The following is a 27,395-nucleotide window of genomic DNA, read 5'->3' as shown; positions in this document are numbered from 1 at the left end:
TAGTAGGTGGGTGAATGCGCAAAGAGACATATACAGGGGTATTTGAAGAGCCAAAAATTGGAAATAATTTAAATTTCCATCCAAAAGAGGGGAGCCTGCTGGCCCAGTCAGTTGAGCCTCCAATTCTTGGTTTCCGCTCAGGTCATGATCTCACGTCGTGAGATCAAGCCCCTCATGGGGTTCCACGCTCAAGGCGGAGTCTGCTTGAATTTCTCTCCTCCCTTTGCCTGCCCCTGCTGCGCTCACATGTGTGCGCTCTCTCTCTCTCTCTCTCTCTCTAAAATAAGTGAATAAATCTTTTAAAAATGTTTTCATCAAAAAGGGAGTGGAAAAATAAATGTTGCCTATTGGATCATGGAATACTACATAGCAGTTAAAATGATTGCAGCGATCCTAACTGGATCAACGTGAAGGACTCCTGACGCGATGTTAAGGGAGTTCCTGTTGAATAGTGGGGAGCTGCCTTTCAGGAAGATGAAGTAAAGTCTGGCGATGGGTGGTGGGGCTGGTTGCACCACAGTATGAACGTAGTTAATGCCATTTGAACTGTACGCTTAAACATGGTTTAAATAGTAAATTGTATATATATTTTAAAGATTTTATTTATTTGACAGAGAGAGAGAGAGCACAAGCAGGGGGAGCGGGAGGCAGAGGGAGAGGGAGAAGCAGGCTCTCCGTGGAGCAGGGAGCCCAACGAGGGGTTCGATCCCAGGACCCCGGGATCATGCCCTGAGCCGAAGGCAGATGCTTCACCGACTGAGCCCCCCAGGCGCCCCGTGAACTGTACGTTTTATATATACTTTACCACAGTAAATATATGAACAGGACAAGTGCACCACGAAATGCCTTATGTGATGCATTCATGACACGTATGACACGAACTACTACTACCACATACTTACTGAATATGTATGTATGTCATACATGCAGAAGGGAAGGCTGGGAAGGTGTCACCAGCTCTAAGACACGCTGGCCTCTGGGAGGGAGAGAGGCGGAAAGTCTGAGGGGTGGCCGCACTTGCACTCTATTTGTGACATGTTCTCCCATTAAGCAAATCTAAGAAAAGTCATGAAAATGTTTATGCGGAATGGGGGTTTAAGGCACTCGTCTCTCTACTATTCTGTCTGAAGAGCAATCCCTCCCTCCCACGAAGGCATTTAAGATGGGGCTTTATCTCTCATGCTATCTGGCTGTGCAGCCGTTTACTAACAGATCTCATCTCTGTTTTCCTGAAGGGCCTTTTATGTCTCAGGCACTTTGCTGTGCACTGGGCACTTCACTCTGAACGGGCAACGGGTTCCACACTTACCGTTTTCCTCCTGGAAATGTTCTTGGACAATGGTTTTCAAAGGCTGGTCTCACCTGGGAAGTTACTGGAAATGCACATTTGGGGGCCACCCCCAGACCTGTTAACGCAGGCGCTTCCGGGGTGGGGCCCAGCATTCTGTGCTTTGATGAGCCCTGCCAGTGATTGTGGTGCTGGGGCAAACTTGGGGAACCATTGCTCTTCTGTAACGAAGAGATTGCTGCCTGCTTTCAACAGCCTATCTGAGGCAGGGAGGTGTCCATCCGGAAGTTTCCCAGAAGTGCTACAGTTCCCACGGAAAAGTGGGATAGTGCTACATACCTGGGTATTGGGGGGTCTGTGCTCCACCAACCCACAGACACTCCCCCCCACCCTCTAGCCCCCACCCCCAGCCCCTGTCTGGTCCAAATATCCTTCTATCCTCCTTAGCTTGGCTTTTAAGACCCTCAGGAACCTGACCCCATCTGCCCTTCTCTCCTGAAAGCAACTTAGGCTCCGGAAAAACAGCGGTACTTGTTCATAGAAGATGCTCGCGCTTTCCAGGCTCTGAGGCTTGTATTTTATTTTATTTTATTTGTATTTCTTTTGTCTGGAAGAGTTTCCATATATGACAACTCCATCCCCATCCCCCACCCCATCCCCACAGATGCAGCTTATCATTTCAGATCAGCCTCAAATGCCATTTCCTCCTTCTCTAGCTAGAGGCAATTGCTTCTTTCTTTGTGTTTGCCTAGTAGAGGGTTTTATCAGCCTCTGTAACCTGCCATTTATCTCTTACATTCCATCTGGTATTCCAGTTTATGTATATGTCTTATTAGGTCATAAAACCTTTTATTCAAACATCTTGGTCAAGTTGAAGTCTTTAATAATGCTGAGCATATTTTCAAATTCAAGTGATATAAATAAGTGTATTATTCACAAATACCTAAGACATGGTCTGTCCTCAAATTTCTGGAGGTCTAGAGCGTAACGGAGACATATATAAACAAGGCGACAGAGCTAAGCACAGGGCAGTGTGGTTCCTGGGAGGACAGACAGACTGAGTCAGCTTGGGAACAGGTGCAGGGGTGGAGGTGGGCAGAGTTTGGGGAGAAGGTGATAGTGTATGCTGTCCATGAGGAGATGCTGAGACCAGGCACAGACCTCCTCCCCTATTTGGGGGATTGGAGGGGGGGCGGGCAGAAAGGTATATGGGCAAAGAAGAGAAGTAAGTTCAGTTTCACAGAAGCCAGGGCAAGAGTATAGAGCTATAAACAGCACCAAAATTTAAGTACAGAGAAGCCATAACGAAAGGTCATCATTACTGCAAGACTTACTGTGGGAAGTAAGCAAGGTACATAATCCCCAGCACAAAGATAAGGTCTGTGCCTTGCACAGTTTCCCTGGAAACTGAAGGCATCTTTTAGAATTTAAGGCTTGGTTGCTGTTTGAACTTCTTCATTTGCATGATATAGAATGGTGTTTTTCAGTCTGGGGACTGCAGATATATTTTAAAGAGATTTTTTTCCCCCTTTAGTGTATTACCGAATCACCGAATTACAGTTTTCCTGCCTGTGGGTTTTGTGCAGTGTCTTATTGTGGCCAATAGGCGGCAGCACAACCTAATGTTCTGTGTCAGGATCTTCCTTGCTGGAGTCCGCTCTGGCCCGGGAAGGGGGAACTGCTCACCAGTTTTGTGCTTGTGTTCTCTTCTCTGTATCCTGGAAAAGGTAGGAATTAACTGATAGCCAAACATCTTCAAACATTCAATGATGTGGGGGTGCTGTGCCTTGGCCCTGAAATCTGAAAAGCTCAAAGCTTTTTACAAGTGAGTCTTGTTCTCATTTCTGCAAATGGAAACTGGCATGTTATTCACAGTAGATATAAAATGTTCTGGGAAGACGTCTGGTGGACTGGTGTGCAGATGTAGCTGAACTAAAATAAACCCCTCACCAAACTTCCACCTATAGGTATGAAAGTGGAAAAGCATGAAAGAGAAAAAATATATAAGTAGAATAAGACGTTATGTGAAAAATGGTTGTGTCTCTTACAGACTCATCCTGTGTTTTAGTGTTCGGGAGGCTCAGAGTAGCCCTGTCCCATAGAAACAGAATACAAGCCACAGGTGCAATTTTAAATTTTCTAGCAAGCCACATTAAAAAAGTAAAAAGGGAGGCGCCTGGGTGGCTCAGTTAAGTGTCCAGCCCTTGATTTCGGCTCAGGTCATGATCTCACGGTTGTGGGATCGAGCCTTGCATCTGGCTCCATGCTTAGCGCGGAGTCAGCTTGAGATTCTCCCTCCCTCTCTGTGCTCCTCCCCCTCTCTCTGCCCCTCCCCCACTACCTCCAGCCCCGCTCAGGAGCCCTCGCGCTCTCGCTCGCTCTCAAAAGAAATAAATAATCTTTAAAAAAGTAAAAATAAAGAAGTAAAGAGGAACAGATGAAATTAATTTTAAGAATATATTTTATTGAACTCCGAATACTCAAAATACTATAATTTCAACGTGTCACCGATATTTTAAAAGTTGAAGTCTCTTAGTCTTTGACATGGGGTGTGTATTTTACACCTAGAACACATCTCACTTTGGATTAGGCACGTCCCAGTCTCAAGGGCTCGGTGGCCACACGTGGCCAGTGACTACCATATTGGACAACTCGGGCTCAGAGAACCCGTGCTTAGAGGGAATCCCAAGGAAAACCTGAAACATCACCAAGAAGGTACAGGGAAAAAATAATGGAAAAGAATCAAAGGCACATTTAGGTTAATCTACAGGCCAACATCTGAGAAGAGAGCCTGCCCAGGAGAAGTGTTAAATGACAATGACTTAAATTAAGATGAAAAACTCCTCCTTGTAACTCCATTTCTCCTAATTCCGCAGGCAGAGATCAGGCAGGGTGCTTGCGGTCGAGGCCAGGAGGCAGTATAGACGTGTGTTTGTTTGCCGCTTTGGCTTCTAGTTTAATCTTATGTTTAGCTGCTTCTGGGTGTCTACAGGTTGAGGCTATGAGGTATTAGGCGATTTTTTTGTTTTAATCTGCAAATCATGTATAGTAACAGCAACTACTTCCCGAACGCTTTAGCCGCACGTAAGTTTGGCTCCCCATCTCATCCCCATTTGCTGGTTCCCTACCTTTTCACTGTGTCTGCATGCTGACATTCTCTTCACTCCCCCTCCCGACTGCCCCCCTCCCTCTGTCTCATCTTTGGGCCAGTTTCCCCCAGACAGAAAAAGTGATAAACCTGAAGTATTTGGTCCCCTCCTGACCTGCTCTGATACCTCCCCCCAACTCGTGCCTCTAAAAACATCATACGATCCACCAGATTAATCGGGTGGGTCTTTCTCGGTGCTGCATAATTGCACCAGGAACCGCCATCGTAAGTCAGAAGATCTTCTCTAGGGCGCCTGGGTGGCTCAGTCATTAAGCATCTGCCTTCGGCTCAGATCATGATCCCAGAGTCCTGGGATCAAGCCCCACATCGGGCTCCCTGCTCTGCTGGGAGCCTGCTCTTCCTCTCCCACTCCCCCTGCTTGTGTTCCCTCTCTCACTGTCTCTGTCAAATAAATAAATAAAATCTTAAAAAAAAAAAAAAAAAGAAGACCTTCTCTAAACCTTTCTGCGAGGGCTCTGGATGTTTTGGTGTAGGAGGAAGATGGCTGTGTAATTAGACACCAAATCTTTGCGTTGAACGTCCAGCCTACCTCGAAACTCATCCAAAGGCGATTTGCTTTTCCCTCTCAAGTACATCGTGTGTTCCACGGTCTGTTAAGAATTTAAGAGCCAAACCCTCCTCTAGGGTTACTGAATGGGTATCTCCTTTTGTTATGAAAGAAGGTGTATAATTCTTCTGCTCAGGCTCGGACACCTGATCCGATCTCCCGAGGATGCTCCTTAAGCGCTCGCTTCCCGAGTTACTGTCTCCGGCGGGCGTGCAGTGCCACAGAACTAAGCCTGCTACTGGATCGCCCCTCTTGGAAAGCAGCAAACATCTGCCAGGCTCAGAGGAGCCTGTTTAATGTAAACATGTGCCGCTTAACTCCGTCATCTTGTGACTTGTGCGTAGATGCAGGCAACTGAGTTGGGACCACATGCTTTCGATAATTTTTTTGGCAAGTAAGCACTTCCTGAAGCCAGGATTTCTCATTATCCTTTCCCTTCCTTAGCTGTTGAGAAAAATACATACATATTTTGTTGATTGCACTTTTTGAAAGTCACTTGTCTGTTTTTTGGTGTCTGAAACAACTTTTACAGCCAAGAGTGTTGGTCTTGGTTACTTTCCCTCCTGTGGGTGAAGTCACTTTCCTTCTACAGTGGGAGCAGAAAGGCGGGCAGGAAAAAATGACCTGCAGAAAAAGAGGGAGGGTAGGTTAGGGCAAGGTGCCCCCATGCTCCTGTCTGGGGGCTCCTCTGACTCCCTGCTGTTCCAGCCTTACTCCCTCCTCCCAGTTCAGGTTTGTGGTCAGAAGCTGATAAAGGTCATTTATAACTTAGGTTTTGTTTTGTTTTTTAGATATAATACACGTATCATAAATTCAATTATTTAAAGTGCTTTTTAATTTTTATTTTATTTTTAAAAATATGTATTTTTTAATTTGCTTATTTATTTGAGAGAGAGAGAGCCGAGTGCACACGCACAAGTTGGGGGGTGGGGAGAGGGAGAAGCAGGCGCCCCACTGATCAGGAAGCCCGACGTGGGACTTGATCCCAGGACCCTAGGGCTGTGACCTGAGCTGAAGGCAGACACCCAACCTACTGAGCCACCCAGTCGCCCTAAAGTGCTTTTTTAGTATCTTCCAAGATCTTACCACTGTCACCGCTATGTAGTTCCAGAATATTTTCATCACCCCAGAAAGAAACTCTGTACCCATTAGCTGTCACTCACCTTGCTGCTGTGAACATTTCTTTCTGTACATATGTGGACATATGTTTTCGCTTCTCTTGGTTATATACTTCGGGGTGGAATTTCTGGGTCATGTGTTGAACTTTTTGAGGAACTGTTCTCCAAAGAAAGGGACTGCTCCGTTTTACATTTCCGCCAACAACGCGGGAGAGCTCCAGGTTCTCCACATCCTCACAGGCACTGGTGATGGTCTGTCTCGGGGTTACAGGCGTCCTCATGGGTGGGAAGTAGTATCTCCTGGTCGTCGCTTGCGTTTCCGTAGTAACGGATGATGTTGAAGGTCTTTTTGTGTGTTTATTTCATTGCATATCTTCTTGGGAGAAATGTCTCTTCAAATCTGTTGCTCATTTCTCAGCTGGGTTGTTCGCCTTCTCACTGTTGAGTTGTTAAGAGTTATTTGTGTGTTCTGGATACTAGACGCTCATCGGATATCAGATTTGCAGATACTCTTTCCCATTCCATGAATTATCTTTTCCCTTTCCTGACGGCATCCTTTGAAGCACAAACGTTTTTAATTTGGAGGAAGCCTGAATTATCTGTATTTTATTTGCCTGTGTTTAGGATATTTTTAAGCTATGTCACCTCCTTCAGTGTATTGATGTTTTAGACCTTAGCTTTAATTATAGAATGACGGTCTGTTCCTTCAGTCAAAATAATGTAAGCGTTAGGATCAAGTTGGCAAAGATTTTGAGGGGCAGGGGGAACACCCAAACTACCTGCATGTTGGAAAACACTAGGTAAGGGGCGCCTGGGTGGCTCAGTCAGTTAAGTGTCTGCCTTCGGCTCAGGTCATGATCCCAGGGTCCTGGGATTGAGCCCCGCATCGGGCTCCCCCCTCAGCAGAGTCTGCTTCTCCATCTCCCTCTGCCTGCTGCTCCCCCTGCTTGTGCTCTCTCTCTCTGTCAAGTAAATAAATAAAATCTTAGAAAAAAAAAGAAAAGAAAAATAAAACACTAGGTCACAGGCCAGTGGTGCGATAGGCACCTTAGTACAGGGAACACTTGAACAACATGGGGGTGCCCCCCTCACTGTCCAAAATCTGCCTATCACTTTTGACTCACTCAGAACTTAACTACTAACAGCCTCCTGTTGATCGGAAGCCGTACCGATATTATAAACAGTCGATCAACACGTATTTTGTATCTCGTATGTATTATAGACTGTATTCTTACAATAAAGTAAGCTAGAGAGAAGATGATATTAAGAAAATCACAAGGCAGAGAAAATTTATAGTACTGCACTGCATTTATTTATTTATTTATTTATTTATTTATTTATTTTTAAAGATTTTATTTATTTATTTGAGAGTGAGAGAGCGCGTGCACGTGCACAAGGAGGGGAGGAGCAGAGGGTGAAGCCGACTCCTCGCAGAGCAGGGAGCCTGACTGGGAGCTCCATCCCAGGAGCCAAAGACAAACACTTAACAGACTGAGCCTTCCAGGTACCCCAAATGTGTGTTTACTCTTAATAGTCTCCTGATTATTTTAAACACACACACAATGCTTTTAAGTCGTATGGTAACAGTTTCAAAATTTAAGCCACTTGGACCTATTAAGGGACTAACACAAAAATTACAGATCCAAATCAGAACAGGTGGTTACCAGGGGACCAATGTGGTGGGTCTGTGCCGGGGAGACAGGGCTGGTTAAGCTAACTGTGATCTCAAGTGAACAGTGTTGCAGCGTCAGGCGTTTTGCAGGCACTCGGGAAGCAGTTACTGAAGCCATGACCTCCAGGACTGAAACAATTATTCCCTTGGTTAAAATAGTGGAAAGGGACCAGCCCTGAAACGGGGAAGCCAGGGTTCTAAGTTCGATTGTATGACCCTGGCTGGCATATCTGCTCTCCAGCCCTCACCCCCTCATCAATAGGGCATGTGGGTATGGGTGTAGACCCGTAACATTGGACATGTGGATTACTGGCCCAATGTGATCCATGGAACCTGGAGATTGGCTCTTGCTCCCTATCTCTGGGTCTGTCTCTCTGTGTCTCTCTCTCTATTTTTTTTTTAAGATTTTATTCATAAGTAATCTGTACACCCACTGTGGGGCTCACACTTACCACCGAGATCAAGAGTCGCGGGCTCCACCAACTGAACCAGCCAGGTGCCCCTCTCTCTGTGTATTTTGATCCAAGTAAAGTTCATGTAACGTAAAGCTAACCATTTTAAAGTAAACAATTCAGTCGCATGCAGTATATTCTCAGTGTTGCACAAACACTTCGTCTGTGTAACTCCAAAACATTTCAGCACCTCAAAAAGAAGCTCCACACCCATTAAGCAGTCACTCCCCATCCCCCGCACCAGCTCCTGGCAACCACCCATCTGCTGGCCCTCTCTGTAGAGTCCCCTCTTCTGAACATTTCCTATAAATGGAGTCATACGGGATGTGACCTTTTGTATCTGACTTCTTTTCACTTGGCGTAATGTTCCAAGGTTCGTCCATGTGGTAGGGTGTTTCAGTTCTTCGTTCCTTTTCATGGCTGAATAGTATTCTGTTGAGTTACCCTGCTAATATTTTGTAAGCAAAATTAATTACTTACTCTGCACTAGACCAACGGTCTCTACCAGCCCTTCGCCATGTCATGTAACCACAGCTGCTGGGCTGCCCTAACAAGATTGGACCTATTGGTCACTGTAGTCAAAGCTGACTCTAATTAATCAGATAATGTAAGCCATTCCAATTTAATTCCACTCAAGGAGGATCATGACATCTGGGCACTATCAGGGATTATTGGCAGAAGAAAATAGATAAATATGATTAAAGCCTCTGAATGGATTAGATTTCTGTTTGAAGCCTGTCTTGCACCACTGTTGTGAACAGTCAACCTACCTACTGTTCTCACCAGTAACTACACCCCACAGCCTGCAGTCACGATGGGGAAAAAACACTCCGCCCTAGGGCTATTCCGACTCTAAAAATATGTGATCCCATGGGTCCGTAGCTTACTTCTGCCCAGAAGTGCTCAAATTTCTGCATCTAGAGACATCTGGGGGAAACCTCCAGTGTATGACAAGTTAGCTGAAACGTCATCAGGACGTTAGGGCAGTGAGGTTGGGGTTTAGATTTGGAGGGACGCTTGAGAGCTCACACAGGAGGTGGTCACAAAAGCTAGCTTGGGGTTGAAGCCCCGGACACGGGCAACTGGAGAGCCAAGGGTATGGGTTCTAGACGCCGGCTGCAAGAGTTGAGTTACCTTTGGGTTTCTTCTTTGGCTTCTTTGCTTTTCTTTCTTTTTCTTTTTAAAAGATTTTATTTATTTGAGAGAGAGAGAGAGCACGAGTGGTGTGCAGGGGCAGAGGGAGAGGGAGAAGCAGTCTCCCCGCTAAGTAGGGAGCCGCTAAACTGGCTGAGCCACCCAGGCGCCCCTCTTCTTCAGTGTCTTTGGTTCTTTCTTGGGGATAGCGGGAGAAACCAAGGGCCCCTCACTAAGAAGAGAAGGAGCAGAGCAGATTTCTTAAAGCAGTGGCAGCCGCGTGCATGAAGTGGGTAGGGAAGAGAGTTGCGATTTAGAACTGCACAAGGGGGTCGGACTGAGTCCTTGGGAGGTGAGAGCAGAGAAGGAAAAGGATGAACCTCTCAAAGCCACAGGTTACTCAACTGAAAAACGCAAATGATAATTGAAAAGTGCTTCCCACTCGTAAGTGAAATCAAAGGCTATTTGTCTTCCTTTGGCTTATTTCATGTAGCATAATACCCTGTAGGTCCATCCATGTTGTTGCAAATGGCAAGATTTTATTCTTTTTATGGCTGAGTGAGACTTCATTGTATATATATATATAGACCACATCTTCTTTATCCGTTCATCTCTTCATGGACGCTTGGGTTGCTTCCATACCTGGGCCATCGTAAAGAGTGCTGCAGTAGGCCAAGGAGTGCATGTATCTTTCTGAATTAGTGTTTTCATTTTCTTGAGGTAGATGCCCAGCAGTGAAATTACTGGATAGGATGGTACTTCTATTTTTAAGATTTTTTTCCTCCCTTAATGCTCCCCTTATTTATTTATTTATTTAGTAAACTCAACCCCCAATGTGGGGCTTAAATTCACAACCCCAAGATCAAGAGTCCCACGCGCTCCCGACTGAGCCAGCAAGGCGCCCAAGCTATCTTTAGTTTTTTGAGGAGACTTTGTTCTGTTGCTCATCATGGTGGCGGCCCCACTTTACACCCCCACAACAGTGCGCGAGGGTTCCACGATCCACTACTGCGGTGAGCATTTCATCATGCGTAGAATTGTTGAGCCGCTATGTTGTACACTCGAAACGAATTTAATATTACATGTTAATTATTCTTCAATTAAAACCCAAACCAAAACCAAAAACACTTCGCACTGTAAGGCGCCAGTAGAAAATGTCAGCATCAGTTGCACGTTCTGGGGATGCCATTGAAGGAGATCAGAATGTGCCACTCCAAAATCTGCTACTTTGGCGTAAGGATGATTTTGAGCTGAAGGCAACTGAGGATCAACAGATGCAGGAAGAATTCTCTGGCCTCCCCTTATCTGCCTAAAAGCAGGGCATCAGTTTCCTTTTGTGACAATGTCCTCTCTCGTACCAGAAAAAGGAGAGCAACTTATCACTGGAGACAGAGTCAGCACTGAGATGAGTCTGCATAAACAGATGTTACTAAAATAACACTTATCTTCCATTTGTTCCCCCGTGTATATCCTTCACTTCCCTACAGTTGATCATCCCTTGAAGCCCAGACCCCCTTTCCTTTGTTAAAATGGTATATAAGGGGGCACCTGGGTGGCTCAGTCGGTTAAGCTTCTGCCTTTGGCTCTAGTCATGATCCCAGGGTGCTGGGCTCGAGCCCCGCATCGGGCTCCCTGCTCAGCGGGGAGTCTGCTTCTCCCTCTGCTGCTCCCCCTGCGTGTCCTCTCTCACTCTGTCAAATAAATAAATAAAATCTTTAAAAATAAATAAATAAAAAATAAAATGAGGTATATAAGCCTCCAAGTCTAGCTACCTCTTTGAGTTTCACTTCTTTCTGTGAATATTAGTAAACATTGTGCCTTTTCTCCTGTTAATATATCGTTTGTTAGTTTAATTTGCAGGCCCTTGTTTTCAGCGCTTAAGGGGGTAGAAGAAAGGTTTTTCCTCCCACATACCATGCACCCTACAGCATGGGTGGATGACCCTGAGGGATGCTCTGCCTTTTGCCACTGGAGGTGAGGGTACCTCCTCACAGCTAGATTCAGTGCCCCGGCATTGTAGGAATTTGCCAAAGCTATTTTTTGTGACGGCTGTCCATTAGAATTGCCTAGTAGATACCCGTTGACTGTTTGGCTGAGGACATGTTAACAGGAACTAGGAGGCAACAGCTTTCTTCTAAGGAGTTGTAGTCAGACTCAGAATGGAAGAGTGAGTAGAAACAGTCAGATGGTAAGGTGGGGTTTGGAAGAAGAATGGAAAACGTGTTTGCTGAAAAGTGTCAAGAGGCACAAAGTGGTAATGTTGTTAGTTTCTTTCATTTTCCATAAGAAAAAAGGAAGCTCACCATAGGTAAAAGGGACTTGACACAAACTGTTGGCTGATTTGAAAAGAATTGACCACCTAGTCATCTAGAAAGGATGTTTCTCATCAGAAAAAAATATTCCAAGGCAGGAATTTTGTGTAGAGAAAGTCTCTTGACTGTAATCCCCAAAGACACGTTGGTGAAATTTAGTTTCCTAGAATAAGTGTGTTCTTAAGCCTCTGGAGAAAGACAATACCATGACACATCTTAAAAAAAAAAAAAAATTGGGGCATCATATAGAGAAGATGAATCACTACGTTGTTCACCCGAAACGAATGTGTCAACTCCACTCAAATAAGAAAACTTTAAAGAAATATTTAGGGATCACAATGGGAGCCTCTGATCTAATTTCTCAATTGCGCCACACCAGGCAGGACAAGAAACAAACTGCTTTTACGTCTTAAAGGAGAAATAACATGGTCATAAAAGGTGGCTATTTTAGGATGGCTCACAAGCCACTACAACGCCAGCCAAGGAAAGTAGGAGCCAAACCGGGCTGTGGACCGAGCACCGGACAGCCCCCCCCCCCCGCCCCCGGCAGGGGGCTGGTGGAACCATCCTTCCAGGTTTGAGAGCAAAGCGAAGTTACCCGTACAGGAGAGCCTGAAACTGACCAGGCGAGGTGGTGAGATGCCAGCTCCGAGATGGGTCCGTTTGCCCGGGGTCACACTAGAAGAGGCTGGAGTAGCCCCCCCCCCACCCCTAAGTGGCTCACATCACGGAGACCACAGTGCAAAGAGGGGGAAAGAAACAACACTGGATCAGGAGTATACACACACACGAATAGGAAAAGTTTGGTCAGCTGGAAAGGAAGGAGAAAAAAAGGAGAGAAGAAAAATGCAGCGTGGCGAGTGCTTGTGGTCAGAAGCGAGAATCCGTGAAAACTGGACCTTCTTTCTCTCTGTGGGCAGAAGTTTCCGCCGGGCCAAGGGCAGATAAAGGAATCCAAGGCCGATTGCCAAAGATCCGGAGGAGTTCAGAAGTTCAGGAAAATAGAGGAGGATTATCGCTGAAGGGTTCTGTGAAGCAGAGAGAAGGTGAAACGACAGGAAGCCCTGGGAGGGGCCGGGGTTGGGGCGAGCGGGGCGGGGCGGGGCAGGGGTGGGGGGAGGAGAGCAGGCACTGAGTACCGCCCCGCGGGAGGTGTGTGCCGGGTGCCGGAAGGCGGGCAACCTCGGGTGAGCAGATCGAGGGGGGCCAGCCTTGCTTCTCTCGGAGCGCTTCATCAACCCAATGGGCTCCTAAAAGAAAAAGAGAGACGAGGCTGGAGAGGACGGTGGAGGGCTGTTTGCAGGCAGGCTCCATTTTCCCACTCTTGGAGAGAAAATTCCTTCTGCCATGGCCTTTGCATTTTGTGTGTGTGTTCAAAACGTGTTAGTGCTATGTGTGTAGTGCATACATGTATACACCGTACGTATATACATATGTACCTGTACCTAAATGCGCGCGCACGCGCACACACTTCTGTAAACATAAACCATGCCTGATTAGAGAGCTGCGTGAACAAAGGAAGACAGAAGTAGGGCTGCGCTCCCGGCAACCCCCCCCCAAGCCCTCCCTCCAAGGAGTCTAGGCGGTAGGAGATAATGAAAAAGATGGAGAGGTAGTTAAGTGGGGGTGTAGGCAGGGCAAATCAGAGAGCTGAATTACCGCGCAGAGCAGGAGACGAATCAACAGGAAAATATTGACAGCAAAGAGGAAAGAGGGAAATCTATGTAAATGATGGGCGTGAAAGACCAAATGGAGACAAACACACAGGAAAGAATGAGATCTAAAACAGAAGGCAAGGCAGGTCCTCATCAAAGCCCGAGGCAGGAAGGCCCGTTAAGGGGAGGAAAGGGAGTCGCGATGTGGATAAAAATTAAGATAAAAACTGATGAAAAGAATTTTGTAAAGATACAATTTTTAGTATGGGCAAGTTTCGAGGCTTTCTTAAGAGGAAGCAGATGGGACAGAAAATTTAGATTTTAAAGGTCGAAATTAGAACTTGAAAGGTAAGAAAGAAGATAAAGAATGTGTTTTCTCGTTTAGCTAGACTTACTGTTGACTTAAAAAATAATAATGTTCAATATTTGGTCATAGGGTTTTGATGCATTCTTAGAAATTTGAAATGATAGCCAAAAAGGAATTCAGAGATAATTTTTTAAAAATATTTTATTTATTTATCCGAGAGAGAGAGAGAGAGAGAGAGAGAGAGTAAGCAGGAGAGAGCACAAGCAGGGGGAGGAGCAGAGGGAGAGGGAGAAGCAGGCTCACCCCGCTGAGCCAGGAGCCCGATGGAGGTCTCGATCCCAGGACCCTGAGATCATGAGCCAAAGGCAGAGGCTTCACCGACTGAACCACCCAGGTGCCCCCGGAGAAAATTTTTTTAAAAACGCCATCTATTTGCTCTATTTCTTTCTCTGAATCTCTCTTTCTGTGTATACACACAGGTGCCTGCCCACACACACGCACACACACACAGATATTCTTTTTCTGAAACATTTGCAGACATCATGATACCTCAGTATGTATTTTCTACGAGTAACAACATTCCCGGATGTGCCCACAAAACCACCATCCTAAGAAAGCCAGTAATGATTCCATGGTACCTAATGAGCCGTCCTATCAGCAATGCCAAGAATCGTTTTAGCTGTTTTGTTTTTTTTAAACAAGAATCCAATCAAGGGGCACCCATCAAATGTGCTTCTTTTGTCCCTTGGGAGTCTAGACTTTCCAGCCCAAGCTCATCATTGGGGGCGTGAGAAAAACTCTGTCAGGATAAGGTGATTTGGGCTCAAGGCCATTGCCCTGAGCACGTGTTCCGTTTTACCCAGGCGAGATTTTATGGTTAAGATAGCTTTAAGTTTTAAAATAATTTTAAAAGGGTGAGTATCAAAACTGTCATCCTAGCACAGGAATTACTACTGCTCCTAGAAATACGGAGCCCTCTCAGAGTGTCCCCTAGATGGCCTAGGGGACATTTGCATGCCGGAGCTCAGTTAAGGCTCTCACAAATCCCAGGCTGACTGCGTGGAGAGCCCCGGAGGTCCCCTCTGGTCCCTGTCACACAGGCGAGGCTCCGAGCTGTTTGCCAGCCTGCCGGAGGGCTGGCGGCTGGCGGAGGACCCAGACGGCACTTTGCAGAGCCTTTTGACCACTTTCCTGCCCTGACACCTCAAAGCGCCAACCCGCACTGCTGCTGCTGAGTGTCTGTCAGACGTTATCTGTAAAGGGCACGCGGTTCTGGAGAAAACGGCAGCACGAGGTAAACTCTTCAGCCAGCGCCGCTTCGCCCGACGCCCCGACGCGGACTAATGGGAGCTGTAGGCCGCGTTCTGGCCATAAAGGGATCCGGTGGAACCCTTGGTAACACTAAGAGGAAGGACAGATTATGCAAATGAGAAATGCTGTTTGTGTTGCCAAGTGAACCTCCGTTCAGAGTCGATTTAATAGAAGTGGAAATAGATCTTTCTCGTTCTGCTTTTTTTTTTTTTTTTTTTTTTTTTGGTGAATGAAATGAAGATGCCAGGAAGTTTACGGTAGGTATTATGCTTTATTTACCTTTCCATTCTCAGGATTTAGTGCATCATTCAGAATATACATAGGTATTCAGATAATATGTTGTTTCAGCAAATATTTCCTGAATGCAGTCTATGTGGCAGGCCCGGTGCTGGCCCCTGCCCGGAGGTAAGAAACACGTATTATCTGTTTGAGACACAGGATGGACGATGCGGCAAGTACCTGGTGGCCTGGGCACGAAGGGGGATCATCTGATACAGGATAGGGAGGGACAGGAAAGGCTTCCAGGAAGAAGTGTCATTTCAGTGGCGACTGGAGGTAGGGTAGCAATTCAAGTTTGCTGAGCTGAATGGGTGGATTTTCTTTTAAGGAGCTTAAAGCCGCAGGGCAAAGTAAACCATTTACACACACCTTTCTTGTTTGAATTGGCAAATGATATTTACAGTCCATGAGCTGCAAGAAATGGGTGACAGGGGTAGCCTGTGTGTAGGAAACCGAGTCACCAGGGCAGGAAGGTACACCCTTTTGCACCCCTTGAATTGTTTACTGATATTTTTGAGTAATTCAAAATGAATGTATGTTCTCTTATTTTTTTTTTTTTAGAATTTTATTTATTTATTTGTCAGAGAAAGTACACGCACAAGCAGGGGAAGGGGCAGAGAGAGAGGGGGAAGCAGGCTGCCCACTGAGCAGGGAGCCCGATGCGGGACTCGATCCCAGGACCCTGGGATCATGACCTGAGCTGAAGGCAGACACTTAACCAACTGAGCCACCCAGGTGTCCCGTGAATGTATGTTCTCAATGTAAGGTCACTGCAGGGAACAGACAGGGAAGGACATAAATATGTCCTCCTTCAGTTTAGTAAAATTTGAGGATGCCGTGGAATTGACAGTGGTCTGAGGGAAGAAGCCATGTTTTCCAATCTGTGACCACTCTGTGGGCTTCCTCAGGGTCCAAAGATGGAAGACGGTGTCGGTGAAGCTGTTGGAGGGAAAGAATGAAAGTGAATGGGTTCATTAAAAATCTTGGCAGTGTTTTGTGGGTTTTTTTAAGATTTTATTTATTTATTTGATAGAGAGAGAGACAGCGAGAGAGGGAACAGAAGCAGGGGAAGTGGGAGAGGGAGAAGGGAGCTGAGCAGGGAGCCCCATGTGGGGCTCGATCCCAGGATCCCGGGATCACGCCCTGAGCCGAAGGCAGACGCTTAATGCCTGAGCCACCCAGGCGCCCCTCTTGGCAGTGTTTAAAAGAAAACCTCTAGAAACAGAAATGGAGAGAAAATCTGGGAATGGAAGAGGAGAAAAGAAGACTCTTGGAAATATGGCAAATGCATCCCTGAAAGCAATTAATTAATGTTTTTCCATCCTTAGTTTTTTTTTTTTTCTAAGATTTATTTATTCATTTGCGAAAGAGAGAAAGAGAGCATGAGACGGGGGCAGAGCAGAGGGAGAGGGAGAGACTCCTCAAGCAGGCTCCCTACTGAGCTCGGAGCCCGATGTGGGGCTAGACCCCACAACCCTGAGATCTCGACCTGGGCGGAAATCAAGAGTCAGATGCTCAACTGCCTGAGCCACCGAGGAGGCCCTCCATCCTTAGGGGTGCTTCTCAATGTGAATCAGAGAAAGAGTAGTTTTGATGAAGGAGTTTTGTAAAGCTGTCGTGTCTCGTATGTTAGCATTACAGTGTCAGAGTGTTCAAATGTGAGTTGTTTTTTTTTAATGGACTGATTTATTTTTTTAAAAATTGCATAAGGGCAGCACTTTAAAGAAAACATGAGACTTCTGCTAGTCCCAGGGCGAAAGAAGGAGATGCTCTGTAGTCTGCGGGAGGGTGTTCCTATGAGTCGGAGGGGCTGGAGTTTGGATCCTGACCCTGCACTCACCGGCTTTGGGACCTTGGGGGTATTATTCCATTTCTCGACATTGCCATAGCTTTATGGTGGTGTTGGGCGCGTAGCCCACGTGACAGGATTGTTCTGTAGGCAGTAGTGGAGTGGCAGCTCGCAGCCTCTTCCTTGGGCTACTTCCGCAGGGCAGGGCGCCAGAGTCCTGGGACACTGCCCATCTCAGGGGTGAGGAGCATCCTGTTGCTGCTGGTTCCAGAAGAAAGCTGTGAAAAGTGCGACGGACCCAGCAAGCGACAAGTTCCCAGTTGCTTCCTGGGTAGGTCTGCTTTTTCAGCAGGGATCCAGCCCTTTGTTGGGCTCTGTGCTCAGCCAGGGAGTCTGTTTCTCCCTCTCCTTCTCCCTCTCTCCCGCTCTTGCGCGCTCTCTCTCTCTCAAATAAATAAATGAAATCTTAAAAAAAAAAAAAGACTGGGGCACCTGGGTGGCTCAGTCGTTAAGTATCTGCCTTCGGCTCAGGTCATGATCCCAGGATCCTGGGATTGAGTCCCACATGGGGCTCCTTGCTCAGCGGGAGGGAAGTCTGCTTCTCCCTCTGCCTGCTTCTCCCCCCGCTAGTGCTCTCTCATTCTCTCTCTCTCTGTCAAATAAATAAATAAAATCTTTAAAAAAAAAAGACTATTAGGGGAGAATCATGTAGGGAAGTCAGTTTCCTAGTCAAGAATCCATTAGTGTACCTCTTTTTTTTTCTTTTTTAAAGATTTATTTATTCATTCCAGAGAGAGAGAGAGACAGAGAGCGGGGGGGGGGGCACAGTGGTGTAAAGGGAGAGAGAGAAATCCAAACAGACCCCACGCTGAGTGTGGAGCCTGATGCGGGACTCCATCTCATGACCCAAGAAGGTAGACCTGAGCCAAAAACCAAGAGTCAGACACTTACCCGACTGTGCCACCCAGACACCCCGTAAGTGTACCTCTTGTCTGGGAGTTTGAGGCCTACTGTAATCTTGCCAGCGTGTGGCAAGAGGCACATAAAGTGCTATTTCAGGGAGGGAGAGGGTCGGAGAGGAAGGAAAGAACATACTAGAATGACTTCGGGGAGGAGGTAGCAGGAGAAGTATAGAGGTTGGGGCGTTGATTATAAGAGTTGGCTGAGTAAGTGCCTCACACTTTGGGGTGTTTGGTGAAATGCGGCAGTGGTAGTCTCTGGGTCGCCAACCTGGAGAGCGTACTTCGGGCCGTTCTGCGAAAAGCCTTTGTTGGCAGGCTGGGAAATTTCTACTTATTTGGGTAGCCAATAGGATTCCCTCAAGGTCTTCAAGGAGCAGAATGACACTGAATCGTGTCATCTCAGAGCTGAAAGAAGAGGTAAAGACCTTTGTTTCACGCGAAGTCTGACGTCTGTGCGCCAAGTGCAGGCTGGGGCTGCTTTCTACCGGCCGTGAGCATTAAACAAGCACTCAGCTCAGGGTCTGCCATCGAGTCAAGCTCAACAGACATCGATATTGTCGTTACCATCATAAATGTGGTTGCTGTTAGGAAGGTTCTCCCTAGGCCTTCTTCCACATTTGTCCTATTTGAGAACAGTTATCCCGTTCCTATGGGAGCCTTTTCTTCCCCAGCCTGATGATTCCTGGCTTCGTCCACCAGCCCCCATCCTTGTACCTTGTACCTTTCTAGACCATCCTTGTACCTTTCTAGACCATCCTTGTACCTTTCTAGACCATCCTTGTACCTTTCTAGATCATCCTTGTGCCTTTCTAGACCATCCTTGTGCCTTTCTAGACCATCCTTGCACCTTTCTAGATCATCCTTGTGCCTTTCTAGACCATCCTTGTACCTTTCTAGACCATCCTTGTACCTTTCTAGATCATCCTTGTACCTTTCTAGACCATCCTTGTACCTTTCTAGACCATCCTTGTACCTTTCTAGATCATCCTTGTGCCTTTCTAGACCATCCTTGTACCTTTCTAGACCATCCTTGCACCTTTCTAGACCATCCTTGTGCCTTTCTAGACCATCCTTGTGCCTTTCTAGACCATCCTTGCGCCTTTCTAGACCATCCTTGTGCCTTTCTAGACCATCCTTGTACCTTTCTAGACCATCCTTGCGCCTTTCTAGACCATCCTTGTGCCTTTCTAGACCATCCTTGTACCTTTCTAGATCATCCTTGTGCCTTTCTAGACCATCCTTGTACCTTTCTAGACCATCCTTGCACCTTTCTAGACCATCCTTGCACCTTTCTAGACCATCCTTGTGCCTTTCTAGATCATCCTTGTACCTATCTAGATCATCCTTGAATCCCGTTGTTCGATCTCAGCAGACCAGAGCAGGCCCTTCCTTTCTCTCATTCTATAGATGGTGCCTGAATTGGAAGAAAACAAACACAAGAAACAAACTAAGATTTTTGCTGGCAGCGCCATTAACCTGAATATAGTACTGATTCAAACTCGCGTGTCTTTCCTGCGTGCAGCCCTGCTGAGCTGCAGCCTTTCCCACGCTCTGCCGGCACTTGGGCCCTGCACGCAATGTCAGATTGCTTTATGACGATTAAGTCTCCTCTTAGTGTTGGGGACGATCATGAAAGGCCTTGAAACGGGCAAAGTGGTCACCGAGGCTCTTTCAAAGGATGGCTGGGTATCAGCTAGCATGGGCTTCTGGGTTGCCTGGTTTTACCGAGCTCTGTGTCTTCCACTGTTTCAGACTGAACTACGTTGCAACTGGAATTTGTAGAAAACCCATTGCAATGCAAGTGACTCTTGTCCACAGAGATACAAATGAATTTTGTCTGGTGGTTGTGCCACTGATTTCCACCCTGTGAAAGAGGCCACCGGTCTTGAATCTATTCTATTAGCAAGTTTATTTCAGCATTTCTATTGGCTTTCATGTGTGTGTGTCTTCGGACGCAGCTATAATATTTTACTTCCTCCATCATTAATTAATGAATAGTTAATTGATGGACATATGTTTGTTTATTTTGTATTTGTATGAGAATCTGATTCTTTTTTTTTTTTTAAAGATTCTACTTATTTGAGAGAGAGAACACAAGAGCATGCATGAGCGGGGCAGGGGGGAGTTGGGAAGCAGAGGGAGAGGGAGAAGCGGGCTCCCTGCTGAGCAGGGAGCCTGATGCGGGACTCAGTCCCGGGACCCCAAGATCATGACGTGAGCCCAAGGCAGATGCTTAACTGACTGAGTCACCCAGGTGCCCAGAACCCTGATTCTTAAGAACAATCTTTGGCATAGATTTGCTCATCCCTTCACAATTGGAGAGGTAGAAAGAGGGCAGAAATGGAGACTAGCCAAGCACTAAAGACCCTGTTTTATATTGACATGGGTCTACCAACCCGTACCTCTAAGTAACGTTGTTCAACCAGTTACTAATCCACTTAATCATGGCAACGTGCCTCTGCTTACAAACAAGCTGTCCGTAAGTCCGTTTGTTCATGAGTTCAAAGTGATTAAGAGGGGTTAAAACTTGCTGTCCCCAGATGCATTCCCAGCAATGATGAGCAAAGGTCAGATTTTATAACTTTAAAATCAGCCATAGATTTCTCCTCCTTGCTCATATACATTGTAATGGATACCGTTTGCCAAGATAGATTAATTTTACCTACGCTGAAACCCTTAATGATCCCATTGGATAGCACTGGGTAGGGGAAATGTGCTGCTCTGCAGAAGGGGAGTTTGGGGGCTGGTCAGTAGAAACAGAAGGTGGTAAGTGAGTAAAGTTAAGGTCTGTCACAGGTCAGCAAGGTGTGGTGGAGAAACAGATACGATCAGGAGGGGGTGGCTGTGGTGAGTGCCTTTGTGCCCACACGACAGTGAGAGCACTAAACGCCGTCGGACTGAATGGAGGAGAGGGTATCACGGACCCTGCGTGGTGTAGGTACCCTGCTCCCTGGAAATAGGGCCCTTCCTGCATGCTAATGATGTTGCAATGATAAGGTAAGCACGTAATCTGGTCCTAAGCGAGCCCGTGTATCGTGACTGCTCCCTGGCAGGAGGAGAGGAGGGGTGTGAGAGGGGGGTACTTCTCAGCAGTCAGAGGATAAGACGCTGGACAGGAAAGACTGAGTTAGGAGGATAGGAGCCGATGAGGCAGCCAGGGTGCTGGAGACCGTTGTGGGTATTGCTTTGTGGGTATTGTAGACCAGTGGCTTCCCCCAGGGTTGGTTCGGGGCTGAGTACATGATAAATCAGAAGGCTGGCCCCACCGTGCCTCACTGTGGCCCTCGCTGCACTAAAGGTACATTTGGAAGGACGAGGAGAGGTGAGGCAACACGTTGGGTAAGTTTGCAGGACATTCCTGAGCACTTGCTGCGTTCAGAGCCACAGAAACTATTGACGGCGGCAGCGTCTTGCCCACTTTCCCACAGGTGCTAGGGGATAAAGCTGGTCAGCGCTCACTCTGGACCTGCCTTGTCTGCATCGGTGAAAGGTCTTCTGAAAAGCTTCTGTGTTATGGTTTAGAGCACTTCTCAAACTTCTCTCCAAGGATGAGAGACTTATTTAACGCCTTGCTAAAATCCTGACCCGGTATGTGTAACACTTTTTTCTAATTGACTGAGGTCACCGTAGAAAGGAATTAAATTAATCTTCCATAACACAGTTGTACCTTAGAAAGGTTAAGTTGTCATTGGTGGGCAGGATGTCTGGGGGGACGGAATAGAGAGGGAAGGAAAGAGTGTCAGGGAGATGGGTCTTGCTGGTTGTTGTACGGTGGACAATGGCAGTTGACCATGTAAGAGGCTACAAAGGTGGAGAGGTGGGGAAGGATGAGCTGAGTGAAGGCTTTCAGACAGAGCAACTAGGTCATTGGCAGTCTTGGGGTTGAGATAGAAACTAGGTAACAGGAGATTAAGGAAGGAGTGGGTGGGTAGGAAGTGGAGAAAACGGGTGTAAACCACTCTTTCAATCAGATTGGTGTGAAGAGAAGGCAGGAGATGGGATGGGTAGGCTAGCAGGAGTGGGAAGGAGGGTAATTTTTAGGATTGGGTAGTTTGGGGACAGTCATAAAAAGAAGGGAAGTAATTAATGTATCTGGGAAGACTGAAGATATGCGCAGAGAGGAGATAAGTGGTCGAGTGGAACCCTGGGGAGGGTGGAAGGGCCGCCATTAAGAACATGAGCACATGGATGAAGGAGCCATGGGAAGGAAGGAGGATGCTTGTTCCTGAGAAGAACAGTGACAGTTTGGATGGACAGTCAGGAAAACGTTGACAAAAAGTGGAGGCATGTTGGACTAGGTCACATCAGGTGCTGTCAAAAAAAATTTTTTAAGATTTATTTATTTATTTGAGGGGGTGGGAGAGAGAGAGTGCACGCAGGACCAGGGGGAGGAGCTGAGGGGGAGGGACAGGGACAAGCAACTCCATGCTGAGCGTGGAGCCCAATGCAGGGCTTGATCCCAGGACCCTGAAGTCATGACCTGAGCTGAAGGCAGACGCTTAACTGACTGAACCACCCAGGTGCCCTGATGGCAACTTTTTTAAGGCAAGACAAACCTGTAGATGAGGAATGGGGTGATCTGGAGAATCAATTAACCACCCACTCAGATGCCTTAATTTTGCACTTGACTCCTTAGTGCCTTCATGCCCTTGACCTTCCTTTGTGTCAGTCTGTTCAGCCCTACCTCAGAGACAAATTCCCTGTCTTTGTGGACTTTATGTTCAACTGAGGTAGCCAATAAGTAGTGGTGTAGTAGTAGTAATATAACAGGACTGTGAACAAAGACCAGGCAGGGTAAGAGTTTAGAGGGTGCCAGGAAAGGGACAGCAGTTATCTCAAGATGTCTGGAGTACAGATGATTCGCATTTTTTTCTTTGTATTTTTCTCTAGTTTCCACAGTATTTACAGTACACAATGCCCCTTCTGCAATTAGAAAAAAAAAAAATAAAAGTGATCTGGAGACCTGTTCTAGTGTCCCACCTGGTTTCCGCTCCTCCTGGGTTATTAGGTGTCTATCCCCACAATGAAAAAGAGCATGTCTGGGATCGTCCGAATCCACAGCCTCCACCACGGACCTCGAGGCTCGGTGTGGACCATGGCTGACAGCCCCCCACCAGCAGAGCCCTTGACCCCGCCCAGTGTCACCCCGGGAGAGACGTCTGCAGCCCCTGGTGTGGAGCTCAGGGAACTGAGCCCGAGGCACCCGTCTGTAACCTGCTTGGCAGTTACCGAGTTCATAGAGCAGAGTCATGTACAGATGGTAAATGGATAAGAGGCCGCGTTGGAATTCAGCATAGAGAATGTGAGGAATTGGAACCAGCTGCAGGTCAGTGTTTTAAGAGAGTCACCATAATATGAGATGTTGGAGAGAGACGCTGGGGCCAAATAGCGGGGTTCTGTAGGCTCTTGGAAGTTAATGCTCTTAGGTCTCTACGTGTCACTTGTTGGGATGTGGACATCCTCTAGGCATCCTGGTTTTTTCGATCTTTTAGGATATTCTTCAGCATGTTGTCTCCCCACCTGGGAGATGCTCAAGTAGAAAGCCTTTCATTCCACGATTGGATACAAGGATGAAAATGTAAATTCTGTGCTGTGGATGCCAAGCTTACTGAGACCTGGTTCCAGACCTCAGGGGAGCAGTGTGGTGGGAGGCGGGGCCGGTGCAGAAGGCAAGACCCAGGAGGCAGTGGACACAGGAATGAGGGCCCTACATGCAGGTATAATTTCCATAAATTATACAGTTGAAACATGAATGAATTTTCAGGGCTGTATTTGTAGAATTATTTTTCTTTGGGCTATCATTAACTGAATCCATTCCACAACCTACCTTCTCATAAGAGGACGCCACTGACTGATCGCAGGCTGGTCATGCATGGAGTGGCCCCTCCTGCCGGTTATCGGCACTGGACCCAACTCTAGTGCTCTTTGCTGAGTCACATGGCTCGGGACACCTGGGTGGCTCGGTCAGTTAAGTGTCTGCCTTCGGCTCAGGTCGTGATCTCAGGGTCCTGGGATCAAGCCCTGAATTGGGCCCTCTGTTCAGCAAGGTGTCTGCTTCTCCCTCTCCCTCTGCCCCTCCCCCACTCGTTATCTCTCTCTCTCTCTCTCCCTCTCTCTCTCTGTCTCTCTCAGATAAATAAAATCTTAAAAAAAAATTCACGTGGGTCAACTACAAAGTGAATTAGTGTATCGTGGTCCAGGAACGATAATACAGGGACAAGGTTTTACATCCGTGCACTTGTTTCCTATTGCTGCTGTAACACATCTTCGAAGACCTGGCGGCTTAAAACAACACAGATTTATTATCATGTAGTCCTGGAGGTCGGAAGTCCGAAAGGAGTCTTAGGGGACTGAAATCCAGATGTATAGGCAGGACTGCTTTCTTTCTGGGAGCTCCAGAGGAGAATCTGTTTTCTTAGCTCTTTCTGCTTCTCGAGGCTGCCCACATTCCTTGGCTCCTGGCCCCTCCGCCATCACAAAGTGCACTGTTCCAGTCTCGGCTTCTGTCCTCAGGTCTCTTTTTTCTGACTTTGGCCCTCTTGCCTCCCTCTTTATCTCCATTGTCGTTTAATACCTATAACACAAAACTGGCCATTTAACCATTTTTTATAAGTGTAAATTCAGTGGCATGAATCACATTCACAAGGTAGTGCGGCCATCACCACGATTTCCAAAACCCTTCCCTACCCAAGTAGAAACTCTGTACCTGTTAAGCCATAACCCCATTCCCTCCTCCCCCAGCTGATGGTGACTGCAGACCCACTTGCTGCCTCTATGAATTTGCCGTTCTAAACACTCCATGTAGACGGAGTCCTGGAGGATCTGTCCGTTGTGTTTGGTGATTTCGCCGAGCATAAAGTCTTCAGGGGTCATCTGAGCTGTAGCATGTTCTAGAATTTCCTTCCTCTCACGGCTGAATGATATTCCACTCTATATACATTATGCATACATATACATACCACATTTGTGTATCTGTTCATCTCATGATGGACCTTGGGCTATTTCCGTGTTTTGACTATTGTGAATAATGCCACTATGAATACCGGAGTACAGGTATTTAAGTTCCTGTTTTTCATTCTTTTGGGTTTATATCTAGGAGTGGAATTCTGGGATTATGTGAAAATTCTATGTTTACATATTTTTTTTAAAGTAGGCTGCCAGACTGTCTTCCCTAAGTAGCTACATCACTTTCCATTCCCACCAGCAATGGACAGGGGTTCCAATTGCTCCACATCCGTGCTGACGCTTGGTATTGGCTGTCTTTTTGATTCCAGTTATCTTAGTGGGTGTGAAATGCTCTCTCCTTGTGGGCGTGTATTTCTCTAATGACTCGGGATCAGATGCATCCTTTCCTGTGCTTGTTGGACATCTGTATATCTTCTTTGGAGAAATGTCTATTCAAGCCCTTTGCCCATGTCCTAATTGAGTGGTTCGTCTTTTTGTTGTTAAGTTGTCAGAGTTCTTTACATATTCTGGATATTAATCCCTTAACAGACTTTTGATTTGCAGATAGTTCCTCTCATTCTTGGGTTGTCTTTTCACTTTCTTTACCCTCAAAGGAGGGTATCCTTTGCCTCCTTCTTCTAGGGATCCTTGTGATAACACCTAATAATCCAGGATCATTTCCCCGTCTCAGTGTCCTTAATTTAATCACATCTGCAAGGTCTACCCCTCTTGTGAGGTAATTTATTGACGATTGGTTTTGATGGTAGGATGTGATCATCTTTGGAGGACCCATTGGTCTATCACAATTCCTTTCAAAAAATGTCTACAGGGTCAGAAGTTGTAGATGTATTTTTGCAAAAAGGTGAAAGCAAGCAACTTTGAAAGAAAGTAACCTGCCTGGTGTGCAGCTTTCACTGAGGGCTTCTGCCCTGAACCCCCAGTTTGGCAGGGACACCCTGTGCTGGGTTACTAAGCTTCTCTGTTCATTTTAAAATGGGACTAACCGTCCTCGCTCCTGTCTTCCCATGAGTTTTAAGCGTAAGCGATAAGTAGACGCAGTTTGGGACTTTTTGTCCTCGCACGAATCAGAAGTCCCAAATACAAAAGCCATTTTAGGGAATATCGAGAAAGCAGGAGCACAGCGAATGCACAAATACACACCAACAAATACAGTGTCGGTTTGGGTCTGTGTCAGAAAGAAAAATCACAGACTTGTGAAGATTAATGAGACCATATCTCTGAAAACCTTTGAGCCCTTTGGAGGAAAAGCGCTTCGTAAATGCCAGCATTTCTGTGCCCCTCCTCACCTTTTCCCTACTAGCAGCTGTTTTGCCTTTGGATGTCCTGTATCTATCACAGCACCCTGTAAGTACGGGGGGTCCTAATTGTGCTTGGGTGGAAAGGGGGGCAGAGGGTGAAGATACCCCTGGTAAGAACGTAGGACCAAATGTTGCATTCGCATCAGGGGAGGGCCCAACAAGTTCTTCCTTGACCCACGAAGTCACAGGCTTGGACAGACAGCTGTTTTCCTGTGTTCCAAAAGCCTTGAAGGCAAATGTGTGCATGTTGGACACAGTAATTTCATTTAGAGGAATGTAGCTGAGCGAAATGATCAGAAATGCAGGGAAGATGTTTGTCAGCATTATTTGTAATCATTAGAAACTGGAAACAACCTAAATGTCTAATGACTGGAAACGGTTGAGTCAACTGTGGCCTGAAACACCATCAATAGCATGCAGCGTGTCAATGGATCCTTTATTATTATTATTATTAAAAAATTTTTTTAATTTTTATTTATTTGAGAGAGAGTGCGCAAGCATGAGCAGGAGGAGGGGGAGAAGCAGATTCCCTGCTGAGCGGGGAGCCTGACGTGGGGGTCGAACCCAGGACTCTGGGATCATGACCCAAGCCAAAGGCAGACGCTCAACTGACTGAGCCGCCCAGGTGCCCCTAAAATTTTTTTAAAGCAAGCCCCACACTGAGCACAGAGCCCAATGTGGGGCTTGAACTCATGACCCTGACATCAAGACCTGAGCTGAGATCAAGAGTCAGACGCCTGAGCCACGGAGCCACCGAGGTGCCCCAGCAATGGATCCTTTTTAATGATGTTTGGAAAAGTATATGATAAAATGTAGCAGAAAAAAGCCAGACTGTGATTTCAATATAAGGATGCTCTCAACAATGTGAAATAGTGATGGATGGAACCATAGCAAGAAGGGAATATAGCACGTGTTACCACGAGTCTTTTCTGCGTGGTGGGATTCTGGATGATGGCGGTCAACAATACCCATGGCGGCTGGATTCTCTTGCTCGCCATCTTGCTCGTTGCTGTAGGTGATGGTAACATGGGGGGGTTGTTTTTTGATGTCTGCCTTGCTTGGGGACAGATCATAGAGCTGAAGTATTAAAAAAAATTTTAGGAGAAAATCATAGCTAACAAATACTGAGATTTGAA

General features: G+C 46.6%; 1 protein-coding gene across 1 annotated transcript in view; it reads left to right on the top strand.

Moving 5' to 3' along the window:
• The window catches only part of LOC130542142 (uncharacterized), a 57,668-nt gene that overhangs the window by 15,179 nt on the left and 15,094 nt on the right, over positions 1 to 27,395 (top strand). The window lies entirely within an intron of this gene.

This window comes from Ursus arctos, unplaced genomic scaffold (assembly GCF_023065955.2).
Source record: "Ursus arctos isolate Adak ecotype North America unplaced genomic scaffold, UrsArc2.0 scaffold_30, whole genome shotgun sequence".
Classification (NCBI taxonomy): Eukaryota; Metazoa; Chordata; class Mammalia; order Carnivora; family Ursidae; genus Ursus; species Ursus arctos.
This window is presented reverse-complemented; position numbering and strand designations above follow the sequence as displayed.